This window comes from Polistes fuscatus, unplaced genomic scaffold, assembly GCF_010416935.1.
Source record: "Polistes fuscatus isolate 324 unplaced genomic scaffold, CU_Pfus_HIC Scaffold12, whole genome shotgun sequence".
NCBI classification, from domain to species: Eukaryota; Metazoa; Arthropoda; class Insecta; order Hymenoptera; family Vespidae; genus Polistes; species Polistes fuscatus.
The window spans coordinates 4,983,581-5,004,545 of NW_025113020.1; the positions used below are offsets into that span (position 1 = coordinate 4,983,581).

The window sequence follows — 20,965 nt, forward strand, 5'->3', positions numbered from 1 at the left end:
CTTAAGCAATAGATAAGTTGGTAGCCCGTTCTCTCTTCGGCATTTTGCCTCCTCTTTTCTTCATGCCCTGAAAAAACTGCATTTGGACATTTCCTACGAGCATGCAAAATAAGATCTTCCATACTACTTTAAACAAATTTACTCGTATGTTTTTATTTCTCAAGTTTTATTTATTTCTCAATTATTAAAAAACTAATTTACATTCTCTGTTCATTATTAAAACTTGTGAACTATGAATGAATTCTAAGTTAATTGACCGTGTACACATATACGAGCCTAATTAATTGAATGTCCAAGCAGATAATCATAATCGATGACCTAATAAAACGTCGCACTTTTAATGTCAAGTAATAAAATAGAATTTAAATGAATAATGCAATAAATGTAATGCATTTTCTTGTAATATTTTTATTTAATTTTTTCTTTATATGAATTATATTAAATATTTTAAAGACTAAATCGCGATAGTGCGAAGTGCTAGTTATAATACTTAAAACTAAGCGTCAAACTCATCAAAAAATTTGCGAATTTGATCGACTACATCTCGTTCGAGATAGAATCGAGATAGAAATAAATCTTTCAAATCGTTGCAAATCCTTTTGAGTCATGATACATAATAAAGATTACAGAAGAGTGACAGAATTAATTTATAAAACAAGCATGATAAAATGAAATAATATAATTTTGTAACAATTCTGTATAAAACTCGGAGGTAGGACTTCCACTTTTAAGTGAAAGTATACCACGTGTTTTTCCGGGGTTCCCACCTGCTTATAATTAAAGTTTTCACATTCATTCGAAAAGTATGCCACCTGCCAGTATATTGGCAATATCTAAAAAGAGCAAACATACATACATACATACCCATCAACCCACTCACTCCACGATTCTCTCACATACCACCAGGGTGCAAATACCTAAACTAGAGAGCATCCCCCGACGCACCTCCGACACCCTAGTTTTAAACCACTTGTTTTCTAAGCGTATATGCTAAAGGTATACGTACTTTTTGCTGTAATTGACAACCAAGGCTGATGATTATTGCAAAAATGACTAAATCAAAATTACTGGTACATACTAATATATGTGCATTCTAATAATATACGAGTATATCAGAGTTTCCATAAATAAATTCGGTAATTCTACCATTAAAAACGATTTTATTAAAAGAAGAAAGTATAAAAATTTAATATAAATGTAAAAATGCAAATATTCGTATTTTTCATCTCATAAATGACTTTACAAGTAGTACTTCAAATATTGAATGATGCATTAATTAAAAACTATCGCGAAAAACGATGTACGGTACACACTACCTAATACGCATATAGCAAAGTACATCGTGCAACCACTGCTACAAAGACAATCGCTAATAAGGGAAAAATTTAAAACTGAACCTATGCTAACCATTTCTTACCCGTACGAGTAGCATTTGAGCACACTCCTAGATGGGAACAGAAAGTATAGAGGAAGAAACGAAAGATTAGCTCATTAGAAGCTGAAATCATGATTTGAGAAACATGATTAAAAAAACATAAATACATAACATATAAATTCATTTCTATAGAAATTCATCTAAGCGGACTAGGACTCTATAGGTTATTTAATTTTTTTATAATTATTTAATTTTTTTAACTTTTCATTTGTAAGAAATTTTAAATTAATTTTTTAATAAGTAAGAATTTCAAAAAAGAAAAAGAAATATATAAATATATATGTAAAACCTCGGAAGACTCCTTTTATTAAGTTAGGTGTTCTAATTAAAGAACTAGGCTTTGTACCACCACTTAACTGCTAGAGTCTATCCGTCGCGAAAAGGTTTGTCTTCGTGTTCATTTATTGTTAATATCGAAGTATCGATATATTAAAATTATTCGCACTTACATAAATTAAACACGATGCAATGCATTTAAAGATAATATCACATGCTTTTTTGGACGAAATCGATAAATAAATAATAATAAATAATAATAATAATAATCGAATAAATTCTCGATTTCAACACTAGTAACGAGAGCAAAATAGGAAATATAAGAAAGGGCGTTTATTAATTGTACTGTTAATTAAATAAATATAACCGATGAAATAAGAAGACCTATCCTGAACTAATAAAACATACAACAAATTATATAATTTTCATGAGTTATTGATGAAAAAGAATTACTCGTGTGCTCGTAAATAATTTATTTAAATAATTACAGCCAGTAGCTCGTGCCGATTAGGACCTTTAATCCTCGGCATGATTGAAGAAATTTAAATTTCTTCACTCATTCGTTACCAACCGTTATATAACATATTTGTGATATTTTAGAATTAAAATAACACATATACGAAGTATTAATAGTTAGCATTAGGAGTTCTGCGGTGGCTCCAAAACACTCCTACTTCATAACAAGTATTGTAGTCTGACGATCGGAGAGTTACTCTATTTGTTATTGAAGAAGATCCATCGAAGAAATTATTCCACATCTATGAAGAGGAAGATAATCCGTCGTTATGTCTGTAACATAAAATAGAACAAAATGATAAGTTATATGTAATATGATTCAAAATCATAGCAAACAAAAACGAATAAATGTTAATAAAAATGAATATTCAGAATGCATTCCAATGGGATGAAGCTCAATGGCACCATGACGATGCATCACGCATGTATCAAATAACGCGGTATAAACGAAAATAAAAACCTTATCTACAAGTTTCTTCTCGTAAAATCAAAATTTGAAATTACGGCGAACAACACTGACTTTAATTCGCGTATGATTTTAATTCATTATGCATGCGATCACTGATTCTATAACTGCTTCCCAAAACTGATTTGCACAAAAACAATGCAAGTACAAAAATCTTTATTAATACGCTGATTAATACGCGAACTGTTTGTGCGACTGTTTAAGGGTAAAAATACAACTCGAACAAAATCTAATGCAATTACTGCCTTGGTCGCAGTTAATTTAATATATAAATTTTAAAAATAACTCGCGAACGCGACAGAATTGAAATTAACGAACGAACGTGCTTCTTAACACGTTGAGCGCGGCGTTGGTCCCTGGGGACCGCCGCTGAACTTTTCTTCGGGACGGCGTCGGTCCTCGGGGACCGGCGTTAGACTTTTCGTTCGGCCGACATCGGTCCGGTGGGACCGACAGTATTAAAGATAAAAGATAAATGTCGCCTGAATGAAATCTAGTCAAATATATTCTAATGAGCTTTATTAAAGCAATCTAAGCAAAAGTATGGCTTTACACAGGTAACAAAATGTAACAACTTTTTTGTTATATTTTTGGCTTTCTTGGACCCAAATAATCTTGAATTTTTAGCATAACAACCAGAACAATATTTTCGAACTTTATGGACGCTTCCTTTCTTTTTCTGCAATTTATGAAGAAGAATTTTTCCTTCGCCGGAATTCCGTAACTGATATTTTTTGTCCTGTTACTTCTTGAAAGACGAAGAGCGAATTAATCACAGCGGTGTTCAAACATAACTCAAAGGCTAACTTTTTATACCATTTGAGTGTTTTCCTCAAGGGACTGCTATACGCACTCATTTCATCTGATAAATCAATGGATGTTTTTTTTATTATATTCAACTATAATTTGTGGTTTACAGCAAAATCTGCGTTTTGTTTTTATGTTTATCATTTCACTGGAATGTTTTGTGGACAGGACCAAAAAATCTCTCTTGTCCTTCCATTTCAACACTGTAATACCCTGATTATTTTCTTTAGCTATAAGTTCTCCACGTTTCAAATTAGTTCTTATCACATCACTTGGGTTTTCCCTACGATTTGTTCGAAGTGTTCCAATCAAATGTGCGTTTTTTTCTATTAGGCGATTCGCTAAATCGATACTGGTGTACCAGTTGTCAGTACACAATGTGTGGCCTCTATGAAATAAGTTTTTCAATAGAGACATTACAACATTTGACGGAGTTGTGTTTTCCTTATCGAGACCTTTTTTGGTGTACACATTACAGTTATAAGTGTATCCATGACCACAACATAATTTAAATAATTTTATACCGTATTTGTGTTTTCTCTGTTTCATATACTGCCTAAATACAATGCGCCCACGGAATGTAATTAGCGATTCGTCAATACATAATACTTCTGGTGGATCGTAATATTTTTGAAAATTTGTATTCAATTCGTCTATGATGAATTTAATTTAACGTAATTTACAATAAATAATATTTATTAATAAATAAATCAATAAATCAAAATTTTATTTGCAACGTTTGAAAGTGTGTGTTGTTGTGAAACAGTCTACAGTTGGATTGAACAAAAGATAAAAACTATTATTATCGCGAGACACAACAGGAGGTTAAATTATTGGATATATAAAATTTCATTGTTAGATTTTTTAAGTGCTTATTGTATAATATAAATGTATGTATTACAATTGTGTGAAAGAGAATTACCTTTATCGACAACCGGTTTCATAAAATCCTCTCGCAACATATTGAACACCCTGTCAGATTTTCGACCATGAAAAGTTTTAAGACCAAGTGCAGTTATTACTGGTCCGTTCATCAAATCCTCTAAATTTTTACTGTCCCGTAGAATCAAATTGAGATATTTAGCATCTGTCGTATTAATAGATTATTATTATTATTATTATCTTCATTTATATGTATATTTCGTGCTTCATTTGTTGAGATATTCGAATGGTCGGATTATTGTCAGATTTATTCAGAAGTTACTATAGCTCGAATATTCTTTAAAGAATTTCATAATAAAATATCTTTCATGCTTTTCACAAATTATTGCCTTTCGAATTTTAATATGCAAGTTATTTTGTAAATTAAATTCAATTAGGTACTTTCTGAATGTGCTGTTATTATTATCATTATTTAATTGTGCTGATTTATTGTAGCATGCTAACGAATTTTAATAATAATTTACTAAAGTTATCAGAGATCAGAATGTTGTTGTATATTTTTTAAAAGTCATCACATTGATAAAATTGAAAAAGTATGATCACCTCCATCAGTATAAATTGATGATAGTTTCCCGAGAGTTTGAGAAGGTCCATAGGAAGGGGAAAGTTTTATTAGAATGTTATAGAAATCGATATTATCTGTAACTTGGAAATGGTATTTTTTGTATATTCCCGTAAAGAAGTGGCCATTGACCATCGACCACTATTAACGGCATTTCTAGTTGCGTTGGCTAATATTTCTATTTTTCTATAACCATTAGAATCGATCATACCCTAAAAATATTGAATATGAAATTTATCTTAACATGATAGTTATGGTGATTGATCGTTTATAATCGTGGAACAATTGACTCCATAGCATTACCGTGCTAAGTAAAAAAGGTGCCCAAGTGAGAACAGAATCGATTGGAGATATCCATACATCGCCAAGGCCAATACCTTTTAGGTTACTTTTTATAGTACCTGCTTGCTGTTCCTATAAATTTAATATATATATTTTAGTAATATACCTGATATGTTTATATTAATATGTTAAGTATTATTGTCATAATTGTTTGGTTATGGTCATTGTATATATTTGTTTGCTATTATACTTTTGCGTTCATAAATATTGTATAGTAATGCAGATAGATCGTAAAAGAGACAATAAGAAGATAAATATTATACTTTATTTTATATTTGTACTAATACGATTTTATTATTATATTTATATATTATATTATTATTATTATTGATATTTTTATTTTATCAAAAATTTTGATAATATTTAATTTATATTTTTTATGTAATATATTATTTCAATATTATGTTATATACATTATTATATATATATTTGTTATATATTTTATTATATTATTATATTATATATATATATTATTATATATTTATTATATTTTTATATATATTTTTCTTTTTATATATTTATATACATTATAATTTATATAATAATATTTGTCTTTTTACGGTTTCCAATCACTTTTTTATTAAAACCTTCTCACATTAATTTTTTACTACCAAAGAGACGCGTTTTATTCGACGACTCTCTGGACTCAATAATCACACAGTTTCAGTCTTTTGTTTCTTCGGACGGGTCACCCATCCATGTTACTAACTGTGCCTATGTGACTTGATTTTAGTAATCGTACCGGAAACTAGTAATCTACAGTGTGGCTAGACCATCGATTTATATAAAATAATTATTGTAATAAAATTATATATAATAATTAATAGTATTATTTTATTTTATTGTATTTATTTATATTTACAATGTTGCAAATATAATTTTTATTTGAAACATTACCTTTAATACTTTCTCTTTTATGGATTTTTAGGGTCTTATGAATTATAAATATATTCTAAAATATCTAATAATAAGTATAATTTTTTATAATGTATTTTTTATAGGACAAAAAAATAAGAAAATAAAAGAAAGATCAGACCTTATACCAAAGTAGAGCAAATTCAGCACTATCTTTCACCGTACGATTCGGTTAGGATATAAGTAAATACATCAGAAAATTTTGGTAATTTTTTTAGAAATCCTTTCATACATTCGACGAGATCAATAGCAATTTGTTCGTTTGTTTGAGCATATGCTGATGAGTCTTCAACATAACTAAACCCTGCACCAACTGGATTATCAATGAACAAAACATTGTAATCCTTAACCTGTTAGAAGATAAATATTTGGAAATTTTTAATGCATTTCTGTAATACTTATTTTTATTTAGAAATGTTCGAAATGAGAAAAAATAATTCCTACCCACGTGTAATTCCTTGGTTTCAAATTTGTATCGAGAGAACCAAGTTCCTCGAAGTTTCCAAAAGAAGTAGAGGATGCACCAGGACCAAATCACTAAGGGTTTTTCATAATACGATTGAACGTCTGCTGTGGTGTAATAAAGCCACCGGAACATATGGGAATATTTTCTAACGGTCACATATCCCTAATCTTGTTCACCTGGACCGAAAACTACTTTTCCTAATATAAAAATTATTCAATTCACTATATTTTATTCTTTTTGTTTTTTGTTTTTATTATATATTTTATATTGTAATACAAATATATATTTTTGAATTATACTAATCTTACCGAGACTTTCGGAAAGAAGGCACGATAAAATGATAATAACTAACGCCGTGCGTTGCATGTTCACGAATTAGAATTTACGGAACACTGATGGCACAGATTTTTACGATTGTATTTAATATATCGTCTTATCAATACACAAAATAGATTAGATACGATTCTATATGTGACCTTTATGACAAAGTATATAAGCCCCTTACATGACAAGTGATCTAATAATAAGTTCCAAATTCGGAAAAATTAATCTGGTAGGGAAATAAAAAATAAGAATCTTTATTTGACAATAAATATAATTGAATTATGTTTTCAAAAATGTATTAGCAGTACAAATAAGTTTTCGCAGTTTTGAGAAAGATGCCATTACACGAGGCTTACGTTAGAATTCGCAGATAATAACCGGCTTGAAAATTAGGTTACTCATTCAAGAGCAACATAACTCTATCATATTATTAACTTCGTATTAGCATCATATATTTTTTTTATCCAAAAATGTCTAAATTTGAGCCAAATAAGCGTCAATTGCGGAAACTTTTAATTTACTTCTTTAATTTAAAAAAATCTACAGTGTTGAAGCGCATCGATTGCTCGTAGAAGCATATAATGAGGCTGCCTTGAGTGTGAGAACATGTTATGAGTGGTTTCAAAAGTTTAAAAACGGTGATTTTGACGTAAAAGACAAAGATCGCAGTGGAAAGCCAAAAATTTACGAGGATGCAGAATTGGTGGAATTATTGGAGGAAGATTTGTCTCAAACACAAAAGGAACTTGCACTTACTTTAGAAGTCACTCAGCAAGTAGTCTCACATCGTTTAAAATCGTTAGGAATGATTCATAAACAAGGTAATTGGGTTCCATACGAATTAAAGCCGAGAGATGTTGAACGCTGATATATATGAGTGAAATGCTGTTAGCTAGGCACAAAAAAATGGTTTTTACATCGAATCGTCACTGGTGATGAAAAGTGGATACATTATGATGATCCAGAAAGAAGAAAATCATGGGGACTACCTGGCCACGCGTCAACATCCACAGCAGAACCGAATATTCATGGAAGAAAACTCATGTTGTGTATTTGGTGGGATCAGCTAGGTGTGGTGTATTACGAGTTGCTTAATCCAAGCGAAACAATCACTGGAACTCTCTACCGAACACAATTGATGAGATTGAGCCGAGCTCTAAAGGAAAAACGCCCTCAATACTACTTCAGAAACGACAAAATTATTCTTCTACATGATAATGCTCGTCCGCATGTAGCGGTTTCGGTTAAAAACTATTTGAAAACATTTGATTGGGAAGTACTACCCCACACGTTGTATTCACCAGACATTGCGACGTCCGACTATAATCTGTTCCGGTCAATGGCACATGCTCTGTCGGAGCAGCGGTTCACATCATACGATGATACCAAAAATTGGGTTGATTCGTGGATAGCCTCAAAAAATAAGGAGTTCTTCAGACATGGAATCTGAACGCTGCCTGAAAGATGGGAAAAAGTAGTTGCTAATGATGGACAATACTTCGATTAAATTTAAACTACCGTTCTGTCACAATAAATATTTTTTTTGACAAAAAACTGCGGAAAGTTATTTGTACTCCTAATATATATTTATAAAATTAAATAAATAAATAAATGAATAAAAGTATAATAATCAAAGAAAAATAATCGGCTTACATTAGCGAATGTTACATTAGCACGGAGGGGGAAACAGGTTTCTCTATCAACTATATTCTATGTAAAAAGAAAATTAATAATAATAATAATAATGATATAATAATAACATTAATTAAAAAATAAACATGGAAAATTAAAAAGTAACGAGAAAAAATAATAATGATAATAATAATAATAATAATTATTATTATTATTATTAAAATATATTATTAAATATATAATTATAAATATAAATTATTATTATTATTATTTTTTTTTTTTAAGTTATTTTTTGAAGTTATTTTTGAGGTTATTGGGGTTATATTCGTTTTGATACGCCAAAGAAGTATAACTTCTTACGTACACACACCAGTTTTTTTTTACTTTTGGCTTTAAATCTATAAGAATCTATGAAATACAACATCGGCATAATAATGTAATTGTAAACTTTATTAACGTTCGAATTTTCAATATTTAAGAAATGTTTATTATTATTATTGTCCCTTATTATTATTATCTCTACTAAAGACTAATGTAGGACGCTGAATAAATTCCCCGTTTAGCTTCTATCTCTAAAAGCAATAAGATTTAAATAGTTAGTCGTTAAGCATAAATTAAACCGTTAAGATATAAATTGAATATTAGTACGTTTATTCTCATCACAAATTTTTAATACTTTTTTTTATAAATTATATTGATAAACATTACACCACTTAGATCCTATACTTATATATAAGTGTAAATAATATAATAGAAAATGTAAAACATATACGTTTTCCTAAGAAAAAATTATTTTCATTTACTTTATGAAAAGTGTATAAAGTGTATTGAAGTTAGTGGAGAAAGCGAAAAAAAGACTGAACGAAGAATTTTCAAAAGTTTATCCATTTCCGAGCAATTAGTGATAAAAAGCTTTCTCTTAATTGAAAACAATGAACAATGAGGATTTATTACCCAAAATTAATCAAATATTTTATTATCGAAATAAAGCTCTTTCAATAATGAATATTTTCAACCTACAGGGAGAAGAAATTTTTTCTACATGGGTAAATAAATTTGAGTATGTAGCAATACGTTAGAAGTACCAAATAATAAAATGGTTGAATTGTTCAACACAATGGTGGATGATGATGTCCATACGGGTGTCAAGCATGCGTTCCCTTCTTTCAACTACTCTGAACTTGCATACGAAGATATAATATATCATTACCTGTGTTTTTTGCTTCATCCAATGAAACTGATTTACAAAGAAGTCGATTTACGTGTCGAAATCAATATGAAAAAGAAACGATAGAAAATTATGCTGATAGCTTACGAAAAATATATAAGAAGTGCAATTATCCGGATCGCTTAGAAAACATATTATGGGAACGATTCCTTAATGGAATCCGCGACGATGATATAAGAAATCATTTAAGTAAAACACCTGGTTTATCGCTCGATGAGGCGATAGTAGAAGCCATTGCATTTGAAAAATCTAATGGAGTAATTGATTATGTAAATTTAGCTCTTCCTATGATTAATATGTACAATCAAGAAAAGAAAGATATATTTTATATGTGGTTAAATAAACTTGAATATGTTATGAATATTGTCAGGGTACCAGATGAGAAAAAGGTTAAATTTTTCAACGAAATGGTAGATAATGATGTCCAAAATAAAGTTAAGCAGACTTTTTTTTCAGTAAAATTCTCCGAACTTTCATACGAAAATATTACAAGCTATTATCTCTTTTTTTTATTCTCCCTATGAAAATAATGTACACGAGAAACGTTTTATGTGTCGAAATCAGTATGAACAAGAAACGATAGGGAAATATGCTGATAACTTACGGAAAATATATAATAAGTGCAACTTTACAAGTCACTTAGAAGAAAAATTATGCGAAAAGTTTCGTAATGGAATACGTAACGTTGATATAAGAACTCATTTAATTAGATCTCCTAGATTATCATTCGAGGAAGCGGTAGTAGTGGGTGTTGCACTGGAAAAAAGAATGTTTGTTTTGCAAAGTAAACAAGAAAGCCTAAGTTTACTACAGGACTTTAAACAATAAACAAATAAAAAAGAATAAGCAAAAAAAATATCGCAATTAGTATAGTAGTCTTCAATAATTCACGAAGAAGAAGAAAAGCAAAGAATATCACATTTTTATAACATTTTCTACGAGAACAAGAAAAGTTCTTAATCAGTAAGGTTTTATCATCAGCTATTTAAGAACAAGGAAATTCCATTGAAAATATTACACTAGCAAAGGTTAAAAGAAGTTTAAGTAAGCAAAAAAGCTGTGTTTCTATCGTTAAAGAATATTCCTGCACGTTATCGATAAATTTCAAACATCTTTTTTTGGACAACAATTACACACAATTAAGATATTATTTTTATATTAAAGACATGAACATTTTTTTTGTTTTCAACAAATGTTTCTAACAACTAGACGAAAAAAAAATGATATATTTTTCGAGAATAATATTGTTATTTATTTAAATTTTGTACAAAGTGAATGCACAATATAATTATGATATTTAGATAAAAACTGTTTATAAGTTAGTACATGTAGTTACCTTATATTGTCCTATCAGGTTTTTATCATCATTTTATAAATTGTTTGACAAAATGCTAATTAATTGTTTCTTTAAAGTATTAAGTACCCCGACATTCTGTAAGCATCATTTCGGGTTTCGAAAATGGTTTGAATAATCGAGCAAAGTCATCGTCTAATTCGTAATATATCGCGAAATCTTAAACAGAAAAAATACTGTTTAACAATATTACTGGACTTTGGACAAGCTTTCGATATAATGTGATACACTGGACTATTGTATAAACTCAAGTAAACGCTGCTGTATCCTTTCTACATAATCCTCAAATCTTACTTCACTGACAAAAAATTCGTCCTAAGGTACCTAAATTACTTCACCACACTTTTTCCAATCCTATCCGGTATCCCATAAATCAGTGTACTAAAACTATTATTATACGTAATTTACAAGGCAGATTTAACTAACTCAGATGAGATAACAACGGCTTCATTTGTGGACGACACAGCTTTGTTAGCATCAGATGACTATCCTCAAAACGAGATTGAAATCCTTCAACGTCATCTGCACGTGCTAGAAAAATTATGCCAAAAGTGGCGAATCAACATTAATGAAAATAAATTAGTACGTGTAACCTTAACGCTGCGTAAGCGCACATGTCCTCCTGTGACCAGAAATTAAGCAGTTTTACAAACTAAAGATTTAGTCAAATATTTAGTTAAGGTACTGGAAAACAGACTGACACGGAATTCAACTGTAGGGAACCTCTGGTAACTCAAATATTGAAATTCTTCACAGATTTAGTCAAAAACCCTGCGGAATATTTGCAATGTCTTATGGTTAAAACAAATGAAAGAATTTACAAGGACTTAAGAATTTTTACAGTAAAAGAAGACATTGCAAATATCAGTGAACACTACAACTTCCGTTTAGACAAATATCGAAATCCTCTAGCAACATATTTGTTAGAAAATACTGGTTTAGTACTTAGGTTAAGAAGGTTCTACCCTTCTGATCTAGAAACAAGATTTGGCTTATCAATTATCTTGTTATGCTGATAGAATTTTGTATGTTTACATTTACCATTTTATCATCTCTTGCCATTATTGTTAATGCATTACGTCAGCATAAATTACTCATAATGCTTGCTGAGAATTGATTGTATTTTCTTCTATTAATAAAAAAGAATGTTTAAAGATAATATTATTTAGACGATTTATATTATCTATTGTATTTTTATTTGATTTTTGCTTTAAGTGAATATAGAAAATTGAAAGTTGGTTATGAGTAACTCTGTGTCTAATTTTGTTTATGTTTACGATCTCATGCCTAAGCTTTTGAAATTCATCTTTAAGGTCTTTCAGATCAATAGAGTGATGTACGTTTTGTAAAACAACATAGAACGATTGTTGACTTGTTTTGAAATAGTTTTTTAACTTACTGATACTCTAATTTACTCTTTACTCTGATATTGTTACTCTACTCTTTAAACTCTTACTTTACTTTTTCAACTCTTACACTCGTCGATACTCTTTACACTCGTTAATACATTCGTCAAACTCATCAAACTCTTATTAAACTCATCAATATACTCAGATTACACTCGTCCAACTCGTACTCCTCTGCCTATTCTCCCACCTTATATCCTTTCCTCCTTTTGTCTTCCCCGCATCCACGCTAAATACATACATACACACATACTCTCTCATTCCCTTCATACTACATAATAAAGGAAAACAATTCTTATACCTATACCTAACCGAAAAACAACTTTTTTCTGATAGTCGATTATTTTTGAATATTCATATTTCAACGCCTCTTGCTTCTATATTTATTCTAATCCCACATGTATGAAAACTAGCGTTAGATGACTTCAATATTTCCGTTATTTTTCTACAGATCTAACAAGGGAACCTTACACTGGGATACCAACGGATTTTAACGAGCTTTGGTATATTAGTAGTATACTTTTAAGGTGTTATTGTGGTAAAATATTTTCGTCAAATGCCCAGCCAATTTTGAGAATAAAGCTTTAAAACATTATTTGTTATACAATTGCATGCATTAAAATTATTTATTTTTTTTATACAGTAAAATTATTTTTCAAATTTGGCGCTCCAGCGAGTGTTTATTGGTGGTCTTAGTTTTTATTTTTCTTCACCTTTTTCCTTCAGCCTGATATTCACGCGTACACCGGTCCGGATTTTGTAACGTGTACAGTTTTAAAACTATACCTGAAACTATTATGATTACTCTTTTAAGCCCTGTTGTCCTTCACGTCACGTAATTAATGCCAGCTGTTACAGAATGGGAGAGTTGAAAAAAAATTCTCTTTAATTTAGTATCCGTTCAACTAATGTATGAATAACTTTTAGTCATTGAACCTAACTCAAGCGGACTCAAAACTGAACCAGATGAGCAGACGATTCTCGAAAAGTTTAAAACAAACTCAACAGTGATTAAACTCGTTGATACCGTTAGATTACATATGAATGTTGTAGTGGAAAGAGTTAAAACTTCAGTAGTATGAATCTAATACATTAAAATGGTTTCTTTGTTTAGACGTTTTCTCCATGTTGAAAGTACTGATAATTTTAATTTACACGTATAAACAATTATTGAAATGCCATTCTTAATTTCAAAATTCATTAATATTATATAATTATTATTATATAATTCATTAATATATTATATAATTCATAATTAATTCATTAATACCATTCTTTCACGCCTTCAATCATTTTAATTACGCCAAAAGTGCCTATTTATATGTGCAAGAAAACTTGGATCTGGAAGAAAGAACGTATTCACCGAAAGAATATGAACACTATCTTAACAATGGATACTTTACCATGTGCAACATACCATTTACCATGGCGTACTAATAAATTTTTCAGTGAAGTGAGTCCTGATAAGGTCGTAGAACAAACTATGATGCGATCAATCCATTGTATAGGGGGTTTAGTTCACTGACCAGGTGTAACTGAAAGCGTCGCAGCATCTTAGCTCAATATGTTTAATTCTACAGCATACATAATTGATGATTTGGAACAATATTGCCAAATAGAAAGTACTTACAGCGAGGAGCACAAGGATTTACGTTATCATAATATATCTTGAGATTTAAAAGATCTAAAAGTATTAAAACAATGGTTTGAAGAACATCCACCATTTCTGACAGCTGATCAGATCATGTCATTGTTAGCAGAAGTATCTTCCGGAAGACATGATGTCAATTGTTACAATGCAAAATACAATTGCATTCAATCGTACAATAAAATAATTCCACATTATTCAAATGAATCGGATGGTAGCACAGTATTCTAAGAAAAAAGATTTTAGTATTATTAAGTTTACCAAAAATTTGTAAGTGATACCGTTATCAGTGTCTTGTAGCTCTATAAAAATAAGAACAAAACAAATTTCAAATTTCAAGCAAAACAAATTCTGATGAAAAAGTTTTATTTAATCGATTTGAAAAATCTGATCCAGATCAAAGTAAATATCCAATATACTTTGCACATGAACTGTGTTCATCTCCGATATCAATTTTAATAATCTTAATAGAAGAATGGTTGATGCATCTGTAATCAAATCTCGTGAAAAAATCGTCACTGTAATCAACCATAATGTTGATGCCTTATGCTTACTTGACGCGTTTGATCCAATCGAAAATAATATTTATTTTTACACGCTGGTGGGTAAGAAATGTTATTCAACATCTACGATTCAAAAGGAATACCAATTATTATATTCAATTTACACGTCGTAATCAGAGCAATTACAGGTTGTGATGTAACATCAAGTTTTTTCAAAGTTTCGAAGAATATCTGCTTAAGAAAATTTCTTCGGCAACAGGAAGAAGTATCCAAGTACCTCCACGTGTTGACATTGTCGAATTCATCGGAAAATATTACATAAATAACATCAGCAGTAGAAAAAATCATAATGATAGCTTATAATGGCTAAATAAAGAATCTTAACGAGTTAAGGTGCAAAAAATATTTGGCAGTCCTGAAAGCGTTACGGAAAACCAGCTTCAACATTGCTTCATTGACTCCAATATCTGCAGCAGCAACCAATCATACCAATCGAATATACTGGCTAATTCAACGGTAGCAGAATAATGTTCTTCCATCAGTGTTATGGGGTCGGCACATAGCTGGTGAAACTCTTCTTTTACCAACAACAACGTTGTTACCACCTGTCCTGGAGGATTCGTTGAATTTAATTGTTTGCTCCTGTAAAAAAGGTCGCAAAAGGAAGACCAGTTCGTGTATAAAATCTGAACTTCTATGTTCGCATTTTTGCAAAAGATGTATCGATTTATGCACGAATAAAATCATGGAAACACCGGATTTGCCAATAATCAATGAAGATGACAATGATTGGGAAAATGGTTTTCCAGTACTATCTCAATCGGTAGACGAACTAGTAGCTGAAAGAACTCAAGTCGTATACAAAAATTTAGCTGGACCGTCATGGTTGTAAACAAAAATAAATAAGATAAAAACTCAAATTAACCACTTGCAGTATTCGGAACCTCAGGAAACGCCAGGCCAAACGCGGCTGCCTCGATCATCGCGGTGAATGGCGAGCGGCGGAGCGCGCGTGCCGAAATTTGAAACCTATTTTCACGACCGAACGCAAGATGTCGAGTACGAGTCGGACTCGTAATATTCATGTTCGGCATGAGATGTCGAGTACGAGTCAAGCTCGTGATATTCATGTTTGATCTGGAACTGAACAACGAGCCCGACTCGTAACATCCATGTTTGGCCTAAAATTGTCATCACGAGTCAGACTCGTCAAAATAGTTCAAGGGGTTAAAATAAATTGACTCTTATGAATTTCTTCTTCCCCTATTATTTGCCTCAGATGATTATTAAATAACATAATAATATTACATATTAATATATACTGTAAAATTTCCGAAGTCAACTAAATAGTAAATTTCATCAACAAATTATTTATTTCGAATCCTCTAGATTTGTGCAAATATTTTATGAATCTATCTGCGATGTAATGTATTAAATCGATTAATGCAAAAAAATGTTTGAACATAACTGTATAAAATCGACTTCGAATATTGGTAGTAAGTTACATTAAATAACATTAAGCACAATTAGTGCTATTAGAATAGGTTGAATATGCAATTATTTATAATATAGTTATTAAAAATAACATTACAGTTTTTTGCAAGCAAGGTATGTACGTATCAAAATAATAAATGCAATATTTAAAATCAAGATTCTTCTATACGTGAATACCTGGATGGCTTTCATAAATTTTTCTTCATGAATAAACTCGTTGTTTATAAAAAATATTAATATTTTTTGAAAAAAGTTAACCACACGATAATGTATTTTTCCGATTAATGAAATTCCGAGTCGTTTAATGCCTATATTGTGGTACCGATTTTTTTTTTATTAATTCAGTTATTGTTTAAAAACTAAGAAAAATAAAAATGCAGGTTCACTGCCTCTAATCTCGTTTATTACCACTAGTGGGGATTCGTGCATGCGCTGTGCAGCATATGAAAGATCCGAAGAGTGTGACCTTTGTCTTACTCATTGGCTTCAGAGTAAGCGACGAAAAAATTGAATATATTAAAACTGCTTTTTTCCATTCAAAAAAATTTTTTATATTTAATTTTTAGCTAGCTTTACGCATTTTGGTTTATGGAATCTGTCAATATTAAAAAAATTTATTTTTCAATATTGACTATTTTTTAATGCCAAAAAACTAAAATTCGTTTTCTGATAAAAATGGCAAAAAATTTTTTTATATTTAATTTTTAGCTAGCCTTACGCATTTTGGTTTATGGAATCTGTCAATATTAAAAAAAATTTATTTTTCAATATTGACTCCTTTAATGACAAAAGAACTAAAATTCGTTTTTTGATAAAAATTGCAAAAAATTTTTTTGAGCTTTTTTGAGCTTTTTTGAGCTTTTTCATTATAAAGCTAGATTAAAGTTACAATTTCAAAAAGAAAATTTCTAATTAATGGATCTTTCGCTGAGTTAGAGCTATTTGTTTACAAGCGCTCGCGCTTGGCGCCTATATTTTTCATTAAAAAATTCATAACTCGTAAACTATTAGTCGTTGAGGAATCGGATTTTACTTAATCGATTCGTTATTCTTTTCTCTGAATTTCATACGCAGCATGTCTCGACTACTTTTTATTAGTTATTGAGATATTTTAATCTAAAGCTACTTGCAAAATGGCTATTTCGTAAACGATTAAATTTCTGCGATTTTTTTCTGTGAAAATGATCTACATATTTTTCTAGATATTTAAAAAAACAAATTTTTAATTTTGAGCAATTTTTTTTGGAAGTCGTAAATAAACCCTGTATTTTTTCTTGGCCGAGTGGATTATATGCCGTGCCTTCCTATCGTTCACTTCGGTAAAGTCTCGTAGTCGTCTGCAAAGGTGCGACGTTGCACTGCTATTTAGAGACCATGTTGCCGCGAACATATTCTCCTCTGTGCGTAATCCCTTCTGTGATTTGGCGACCGCGCACAATAGACGCTCTCCATGCCGTTCGCTTCCAGCGGTTCGTTTGCTTTTCGGGATCTGCATTTGTCTCTGCACAAGGTATAAGAGTGGGAATAGACGAAATGTAACCACGTAACAGAACATAGAAGGCGTCAGAAGGGAGTCCTAATACAAATTAATACGGAGTTGGCCAATCGCAGAGCGAAGCACACGTCGTGTGTACTATTACTCCTATTACCAACAGCTCTCAATAATTTGCGTAATTTTAATGTGCATCATCTTGTCAACAAAAACGGTTCAAGGTTATGCAATAGGATCGTGCTCTGCAGAACTGAAATGCCAGATATTATTATGCCACATCGAAAGGGTCGTAAAGGATACAAACCAGATCATCGCTTTGAATGTCGAAAAGTTATTAAGGTTGAATAACGTATAATAATTATAAAATTATAAATAATGTAACATAAGTGGAGAATAAATGTTAAATTAAAAATTGAAAGAAAAAATAAATATTAAAAGTACGGTTTCTATTATATTTGTAATTTGTAAATTATACATTTCGATAATATTAAATATAAAAATTATATTGTTGCAAGAGAAAAAAATGTAAAAAACCAATTTTTAAAATACAATAATCATTGCATTGAAATAATAAACATTTTTTTTTTAAAGATATTACTACCTAATATCGAATAACAATTAACGTACGTGCTTTCAACGTTCAGTATTAAATTTGTTATTCGTTTAAGAAAATAGTATTGTTTAGTCCGAGAATGTTTTCTTTTTCTTTTTTTTTTTACTTATTACGTTCAATATTTCTTTTGGCAAAGGCTTATGTAAAGTATACCGATATAATTTTATTACCGAAACTAACAAAACAAATTACGAAAATTTTCTAGGCTCGTGCTTATCGTGGTCGTCTTTGGTGCAATTCTCTTATTGATTCATCGTTTAACAGTTCTATGTTTAGTTTTTCTAATGTTTTCCTTTTTGATTTAATTTTGATGTTAAGCGTGTTTTTCCTTATTTTCGCAAGAACCAGGTTTTGGTTTGTTCCCGTATTTGCAGATCGTATTGGCACTTTGACGTCCAGTATTTTTGTGGGGTGCATATTCCTATTGGCTATTATATAGTCTATTGTTGATTTTATCCTCTAGTGTTTTCGAGGGTGAATTTATGCTATGGTTTATGTGGATAAAATGTGTTGTTGATCCGTAGCTCATTCCTGGCGCAGAAATTAATCAGCGTGTCTCCGTTGTCGTTCAAGTCGTCTTCGTTGAAACGAATTTTGTTATATTATTTATTGATCTTACCTTGTGGCCAGTTTTGTTTAATTCATTTTTTATTTTAATTATGTTGGACTTGGGATAAAGTCCTCGAATAACGATTTTATAGCTCTTCTCGTTTTTTCTTGATATGTGTGGTATCCCGCGATTTTAGTTTTTAGTGCATTTATTATCTTTCTGAACGTATCTGGTGTGGTAGTTTGTACTTTCACTTGGTTGTCTTTAAGTTGTTTTATTACATAGTTATTTTGTCCAGTTATTTCATCCAGTAACTCGAGCAGAGGGTCGATGATTTCCCCGTCGATGTATATTGGAGGTGGTTTTACTGCTTTTTTTCCTTCCAATTTTTCTGTAGTATTTTATGGTTCTGTTGACTTGTCGAGTAGATCATATGAGCTGCTAACGGGTATGTCTTGAAGCCATTTGGTTAGTAATTGTGCGGAAGAGTTATTATTGTTTTTTTTTGGTTCATCCATCTTCCGCTTTTTTAAACCCTGTAATTTGGTTGATTTAGCAAAATCCAGTTTTGCGAATCTTCCGAGTCTGTATCCATCTCACTTTCCATAACGAGTTTCTATATATCTTTTGATTATTCTCTTTTCTGTACGAGCAAGGTTAGAGTATTGTTTTGTTTCCATCGACGGTTTTCCTATTTCGGTATTAGCTCTTGTTCGAATAATATAACTGCTGCCGTTATTAACTATTTTAAGAGGTGGGGTGTTGTTAATTTCCATGGTCAAAGCCTTTTTGCCATAGGCTTGAACACGCGGTTATTCGTGTGGTTGCAGTATTACATCGCTAGGAGACTGGTCACTTTACCCTTGTGTCTGCGATGTAAAACAAACGTACGTTACACTGTATCTCAACGTAATTATTATTTAAATACTTATATTCTCAGGAGCGGTAAATAAACACGTCCGTATTTACTAACGATTGAACGAAGAATGTGAAGACTTTTAAATCTTATTTCAGGACCCCACAAATATCCGATAATTGGAAATATGTATCATCTTCAAGTTGACGTTGTGTAAGGAATATTATAATATTTTTATTTAGAAATTATACTGAAAACTGTGATTTTTCCCAGTCCATATAAAGTTTTCACTTAATATTAATTCTTTTTCCAATAATACAGAACATTTACTTAAGAAATTTTGGAGAATAAGTAATAAATTATCCAATTCACAAGGTCTGGAGCTTCTTTATTTCTTCGATAACTTTATTTGATCCAGATAATATTCAGGTAAATTATTATAAAATAAAAATAATTATAAATTATTTTTTATTTAATTTGACTTCAATTTAAAAAATTAAAAAAAAAATATTATTAATTTATAAACCTATCGCCATCTTTGTTAGACCCCGTTTCGCAAGTTGTGCTTTGCAGTGACCATTAGAACATCTTACTGGATCATCAAAAAAACAAAAAAAATAGTTTGTGTACTTTTGTACGCACGTAAGAAATTATAATTCTTTAGCGTAACAAAAGATTTATTTTCGCAACCTATATGCTTCAACGTTCCACGTTTGTTTGTGATGGAAACTTCCTTTTAGATACATTTTTACAATAATAGTAATAGGCATTAAGCTTTTCTGAATTAGTTTTAGAAATCTCAAAAACTGAAACAAAAATTTAAATGTATACTGATATTGGTCAAAAAGCTGTAAGAGATTATAGTTTAATAAGAATTATTGTAGAAAATAATTTATAAATAACTAAGATGTATTCATTTTCGAATTTTTCTGATAGAATATTAATGCACATGACTTCTTCCTAGTGTGAATAAAAAGAAGACGGTGTCTTCAATACTCTTTCATAATTTCAGTATCGTCGGCTTCTTCTAACCGTTGTTGAAAATAATGCCCTGTCTCTTCCAGTAAAATGATTGATCATCTATGCGGAGAGAATAAGTTTTTTAATGCTTTGAATAAATATTTTTCAAGAGAATTGT

General features: G+C 30.4%; 1 pseudogene; it reads right to left on the bottom strand.

The window, feature by feature from the left end:
- Positions 1-2,273: 2,273 nt before the first annotated feature.
- On the bottom strand, positions 2,274-7,093 carry LOC122513201 (annotated as a pseudogene).
- Between the last annotated feature and the right edge of the window lie 13,872 nt (positions 7,094-20,965).